The following is a 7,490-nucleotide window of genomic DNA, read 5'->3' on the forward strand; positions in this document are numbered from 1 at the left end:
GGTTGTAGAACACTGGATAACTCCTTCTGCTCTTGGGGATGGGTTTGCCTAGCTGAAAAGTGGTCTGCAGTAGGTGAGGAAAATGCCCCCCAGGGATATACACATCCTAATCCCTGAAATCTGGGAGTATTACCTCATAAGGACACAGGATCTTAGCAATTGTACTTAAAGATCTGGAAATGGAGAAATTACCCATGAATTATTTTTTTTTTAATTGGAATTTCCATTCTCTCTCTCTTTTTTTAAAGATTTTACTAGGGGGCCGGCCAAGTGGCGCATTGGTTAAAGCTGGCTTGGGACGCCAGAGGGCCCCGGTTCGGGTCCCACATATGAGGGCCAGTGGCACTGCCCTCTACAGCTAAGATGCTGAACAACAGCTCAACCTGGAGCTGGGCTGCAGCCCCTGCTGCAGTGGGTTGCTGTGGGCTACCTACCGTGTGTAGCCAGCAGCCAGCAGCCACCATGAGCAGCCATCCAGAAGCCGGCGACTGATCTGCCTCACCCGGGAAGAGCACAATGATGGTGCCAACTTGGACCAGTGAAGCAACGTCCTCCACAACTAGACTGAAGAACAAAAGGATAGCAACTTGTCTGTTCCCCTTCCCCCAATTCCCCAATAAAAATCTTTTACAAAAAGATTTTATTGGGGAATTGGGGGAGAAACAGCATTGGGGAATCGGGGAAGACAAGTTGCTGTCCTTTTGTTCCTCAGTCTAGTTGTGGAGGACATTGCTTCACTGGCCCATGTTGGTATCGTGATCATTGCACTCTTCCCAGCTGAGGCAGATAGGTCGCCAGCCATTGGTGGGCCGCTCACGGCAGCTCACGACAGCTCACTCCGGCTGCCAGCCACTCACACTGGCTGCTGGCCACTCACAGTAGCTTGTGGGAGCCCACTGCAGCCCCGCTGCAGCCTATGCTGTTTGTTGCTGGTAACTCACGGCAGCCCAGCTCCAGGTCAAGCTGTTGTTCACCATCTTAGCTGTAGAGGGTGCAGCATCACTGGACCATGTGAGATCCGAACCGGAGGCCCTGCTGCTCAGAGCTCGCACTTCCAAGCCAGCTCTTAACCAACGAGCCACTCAGCCGGCCCACGCATGCATTACTTGAATTCACATACATCCTTATTGGAGGAGCAAGGCAGAGGGAAACTTGACAACTGTCTTAGTCTGCCAGGCTGCCATATTCAAATACCATTGACCGGGTGACATAAACCACTGAAATTTACTTCTCATGGCTCTGGAGGCTGTGAAGTCCAAGATCAAGGTGCTGGCATGAGAGGTTTCATTCTGAGGCCACTTCTCTGGGCTTGTAGGAGGCTGCCATATTGCTGTGTGCTCACATGACCTCTGATGGTGACCACAGCAAGCTGCTCTCTGGTGTCTCTTATTAATACGACACCAATCCCATCATGAGGGCCCCACCCTCCTGACCCCACCTAACACTAATTACATCACAAAGGCCCCATCTCCAAATACCGTCTCATTGTCAGAGCTTCAATATGTGTATTTTGGAGCAGACACAGTTCAATCCACAGCAAGGGCACACAGAAAAAGGCAATAGGAAGGTGCTGGTCTTGAACACTAATGTGGTACAGCCACAGCCCAGGAACCCCTGGAGCTACCAGAAGCTGGAAGAGGCTGTCAATAAAAAACCATCCACCCTGAGAGAAAGCTTATAAGAGTTTATTTGAGCCAAATTGATAACAATTGCTGGGAAGCAAAGTCTCAGTGGATTTAGAAAATGCTCTGGAAAATGGCTGTTTTGCAACTTATTTTATAATAGAATCAAAGAAAGAGGTTTACATGAAATCCATTGGTTTTAGATTAAGGGGATGGGAGAAAGCAAAGCAGGAAAATCTCTGGGATTGGATAAAAAAGCAAATGGGGAGACACACTTTTATTTTTTTTAATTTTATTGGGGCATAGCCATGGTCATTGATTACATATTGCTTTCATGCTACAATGGTATAGTTGACTCTTTTAAGGAGGGTGCAGCTCACAGTGGCCCACGCAGGGATCGAACCGGCAACCAGTCACCCTCAAGACACACACTTTTTTTACATTGGTGGGTACAGAATAGTTAATAGCATTTTACAGTACATACAGATAATATTTGGGGAATAAGATAACAATGAGGGATTTTGTAGTTTCCTGCTCTGGTGTGGTGGGTTGTGTCCCCCGGGGGGTCCAGAAAGGGATTACTCTGACATTCCAAGAGTATTTTATCTTAGATGCAAAAAGACAACAGATAGGCTCATTTAAGGTAAGGATTGGCTTTTGTCAAGGAAGCTACAGGCCAAAGATGTGACTTCCAGCTATGGTCCACCTTAGTTAGGAATTGTTATGTTCACATCATCCTTTGTGGTTATTTTCAGTCCCCTGAGCTTGTCAAGTTTAATTTGTGGCCCCTTTTCTGTCCACATTTTCCCCTTTCGGTTATAAATCATTCCGAAGGATGCATTGATGACCAACCTTTTGGTTAGATAGTGTGGTCCCATGGTGCTAGGAAGGCTCATTCCTAGGAAATCTAAGTGTCAGCATTTATCTTGCTGAATGTTGGACCATTGGGGATGGGGCAAGACCATAACCTTAGATGGTAGTTAAGGCCAAATTTTTAAAATTTACATTTAAAGAGAAGGCTAGCAAATGGGAGGAAGTCAGAGCCTATATGTCTTTATTAAATATATTCTGGATCATTTCTAATCTTTGAGCTATCATGATCCGAGTTTTTTTCCCCCTGTCTGTTTTCTGTTGTTTTTTTGCATCTAGTATAACATGTACAAACTTGGACCAAGAGCAATAGTATTAAACCAGTAACACCGATTAGGAGCAGAAAATGTCCAATATTAGACAAGCATTAGTCTGAGGGGAGCAAACATCCTAGCCATCAAAAGAACCCTTTACATACATTATCAAAATTTTTTATTAAGCTAATAATATGTTTTCCTCCCTCGTCCACTGCCATTTGTACCTTATGATAAGTTTGGCTAGATGAATAAAGACTCTCTTATTATTTCATGATCTAGAAGTTCAAATTTTTCTTCTGGCCAATTAGTTTCCATAGAAATGACTTCATGGGGAGGATTAAGTTCAATTTCCCAATACATTGGATTTTCAGTATCAATATCATCATGGGTTTTATTAACCTCAGGCAAAGTTAATTTGCTTATGATTTTAGTATTACAACATGTTCCCATAGCATTTATTGTAAAGCTGGTGTTATTACAATAGAAATCAGTTAGTATGACAGAATAATTTTCCAACCCTTCCCAACAGATACGTCCCTGTCCCATATACCATATATTGTTGTTTGTTGATATGCCAGGATTGGGTGAATACAGAATTTCATTTCGACTGGGGACATAAAAATTTACCTTTTCGATGTAATATGTCCTGTCTAGTTTACATGGGAAGCAATCAAGTGTTATTTATTAATCTGATTTCTGCAAGTTGTATAACTGGGAACTGTAACTTTAAGGTTTAAAAGGGGCCCGGGCTGTAAGAATATAATGGTGTAAATTACAATTACTACTTAAAAATTTCTAGATGCCAGGAGGATAGTAAGAGTTTGATAAATAAATTTTCTGTGCCTCAGCAGCCATTATAGAGAGCCGTTAAAAAAATAAAATAAAATAAAATAAAATAAATAAATAGGGCCGGCCAAGTGGCTCAGTTTGTTAAGAGTTAGCTTAAGAGTCCGAGTTCTGAGCAACAGGGCTTCCCGTTGGATTCCCACATGGGCCAGTGACGTGTTGCCCAAGCTGAGCTTCCTCTGAGCTGCCAACAGGTGGCAGGATGGCTCAGCTGGTGAGAACATGTGCTCCTAATAACAAGACTGCCTATTCGATGGTGGACTACACCTGCCTGCAACTAAGGCTGAACTCAGCACCTTGAGCTGAGCTGCCATTGGATGGCTCAGTGGATAGAACGTGCGCTCTTAACAACAAGGCTGCTGGTTCGACTCTCGCATGGGATAGTGGCTACGCCTACCCACAACTAAGATTGTAACACAATACCTTGAGCTTAGAGGCCATGAGCTGCCCACGGGCAGCCAGATGGCGACTGGTGCCCTCCACAACTAAGATTGAAGAACATCAACTTGGTTGGTCCCCCTCCCCAATTCCCCAACACTGTTCCCCTCCCCCAAATTCTCCAATTAAATAAAAAAATAGGGGCGGCTGTTTGGCACAGTTGGTTAGAGCACAGTGCTCATAACACCAAGGTTGCCGGTTCGATTGCCACATTGGCCAGTGAGCTAAGCCTTCCACAACTAGATTAAAAACACCTACTTGACTTGGAACTGATGGGTCCTGGAAAAACATAGTTCCACAATAAAATTTATTTTAAAAAAAATACATCCACTTCAGCTTCTATCTGAATTAATATAGTTAGTAGTCTTTATTGAGTTGGGCAGTAAGCATAATTGGATTTTAATATTTATGTATATAAAATTCCTTTCTTAAAATTTCTTTTCCACTAACCTCCTACAACTCCACTTGTCCTTCTCAGTTTGTCTCCTTACTAGGAAAAACTACTTCCTTTTAACTTCTCTCAAAAATACACACACATGCCTTTATTTCCTTCTACAATAACATTCCTTCTAAATTTCAAAACCATAAAAATAGTATTATTGATAATATAAAAAGTTATCTTATATACCTTCAGCAATTATTTACAGTTGGGCTATATAAGTACAGGGTTTGAGAAAAGCCTAAAGAAGAAGTATAATTATTATTATTACTATTACTATTAGCAGACAGGTAAAGACAATTAAACAAATTGTTATTTTAAGTTCAATATCAATTATGTAGGTATACAGGCCTTCTTGATGTCTTGCGATAGCTGTCTACCCCTGATGTCGGTGGCTTCTCATCCCTGAAGAGTATTTAATATCAACTGATAGGTCCCTTCCCAACAAGGTTGGAGAATCTTTAATTGATGTCTTGTCCAGTGGACAAAAATCTCCTGGTTGTGAGTCATGTTCTTTGAAGTGTTCATCTCCTGGGAGCACACTGAAGTGAATCGGTTACTAATTTATTAATTTCTTTAAGCTAATTGATAAGTCCTTGATAATAATGTAGAATGTCTCCTTTTTATTTTTTCTAAAGATTTTATTGGGAAAGGGAACAGTGTTGGGGAATTGGGGAGGGAACATTGTGTTTTTCCAGAACCCATCAGCTCCAAGCCATTGTCCTTTAATCGTAGTTGTGGAGGGCGCAGCTCAGCTCCAAGTCCAGTAGCCACTTCCAATCTAGTTACGGGGGAGGGGGAGAGGGGCACAGCCCACCATCCCATGTGGGAATCGAACTGGCAACCTTGTAGTTCAGAGCACGCACTCTAACCAACTGGGCCATCCAGCTGCCTGTCTGCAGCTCACGGGCGCTCACCTCAAGGTGCCGTGTTCAATATTTAGTTGTGGGGGTCCCAGCCCACCATCCCATGTGGGGTCCAACTGGCAACCTTGTTGTTAAGAGCACACACTCCAACCAACTGAGCCATTCGGCCACCCCTAGAATGTCTCCTTTTAGTAAGGTTGGTTCACATATCCAGTCACATAGGATGAACAATGACTAATGAGAGAAAGCCTGTGTTTACCAAAAAAAAGTATACCTCAGATTGAGAAGCACTATAAGGAGAGCTTTTTGACCAAGGGAGAGTAAAAGCTTCTGAAAATTTACCTAGTTGAGTTCTTTTTTTTTTAAAAGATTTTTTATTGGGGAATTTGGATATGGGAACAGTGCTGGGGAATTGGGGGAAGGGGAACAGACAAGTTGCTGTCCTTCTGTTCTTCAGTCTAGTTGTGGAGGACGTTGCTTCACTGGCCCAAGTTGGCACCATCATTGTGCTCTTCCCAGGCGAGGCAGATCAGTTGCCGGCTTCTGGATGGCTGCTCACGGTGGCTGCTGGCCGCTCACGCTGGCTGCTGGCTACACACAGTAGCCCATGGCAACCCACTGCCACAGGGGTTGCAGCCTATGCCGTCGCCGGTGACTCACAGCAGCCCAGCTCCAGGTTGAGCTGTTGTTCAGCATCTTAGCTGTAGAGGGCAGTGTCACTGGCCCTCATATGTGGGACCCGAACTGGAGCCCTCTGGCATCCCAAGCCAGCTCTTAACCAACGCACCACTCAGCCAGCCCCCTAGTTGAGTTTTAATTTACCATTTGTATGTTCTACCAATCCATAGGACTACGGTGATAAGCATAATGAAAGTGCTGTAAAATAAGCCAAATATTACAAATAGATTATATTATTGACCCAGTGAAATCTGTCCCTAGTTACTATGTAACTCACAGGGAATTCTCCAATGGGGGATTATTTTTTTTCCAATAATAATTTACCTGCCATTAAGGCTATTACTCTCCTGCAAGGGAATGTCTCAACCCAGTGAGACAACATACAAATCATGACTAACACATAATTTGTATTCTTGAGATGGTGGCATATGGATAAAATCCAATTACCATGCTTCAAATGTACCTAAAAGAAATGGGAAATGTCCTTGGGTCCCATGGAATGATTTTCCAGGGTTATATTTTGATATAACATCTATATATTTTGATAGAACATCTGCTATGTACTTTATGAGCGACAGCAGATGGTTTCTAATATTCTTTACTCCATGAAACCATCTTTCCAAGAACCCAAAGCGTTAGCTCATGTACATACTTGATGTTACCACCTTGTTGTTAGGAGCACGTGCTCTCACCAGCTGAGCCATCCTGCCATACATTGGCAGCTCAGTGGCAGCTCAGCTCGGGTACAGCTCACTGGGCCATGTGGGAATCGAACCAGCAACCCTGTTGCTAAGAGCTCAGGAGTGCCTGTCTTTGTGATTCTCTGTAGTTGTAATGTGTAGGAAGAGAGGAACCAGCCACAACCCCAAGGCTCTTATCAAAATCTGATGTGGTAAAACACACACCACATGAAATGTCCATTTTAACTATTTTAAAGTGTACAATTCAGTGGCATTACTGTATTTCCCTATGTATAAGACACTCCCACGTATAAGACGCACCTTAATTTTGGGGCCTGAAATTTGAAAAAAAATGTATTATACAAAGTTATTGAACTCAAGTTTTACCCATCATAAAATTCATACGGGCCAGCTGAGTGGCGCATTGGTTAAGAGCTGGCTTGGGATGCCAGAGGACCCTGGTTCGGGTCTCACATATGAGTGCCAGTGACACTGCCCTCTACAGCTAAGATGCTGAACAACAGCTCAACCTGGAGCTGGGCTGCTGTGAGTGGCCAGCGACAGCGTAGGCAGCAACCCCTGCTGCAGTGGTTCGCCATGGGCTACCGTGTGTAGCCAGCAGCCAACATGAGCGGCCAGCAGCCGCCGTGAGTGGCCGACCAGAAGCCAGCGACTGATGTGCCTTACCCAGGAAGAGCGCAATGATGATGCCAACTTGGGCCAGTGAAGCAACGTCCTCCACAACTAGACTGAAGAACAAAAGGACAGCAACTTGTCTGTTCCCCTTCCCCCAA

This window comes from Hipposideros armiger, unplaced genomic scaffold (genome assembly GCF_001890085.2).
Source record: "Hipposideros armiger isolate ML-2016 unplaced genomic scaffold, ASM189008v1 scaffold_1286, whole genome shotgun sequence".
Taxonomy (NCBI): Eukaryota; Metazoa; Chordata; class Mammalia; order Chiroptera; family Hipposideridae; genus Hipposideros; species Hipposideros armiger.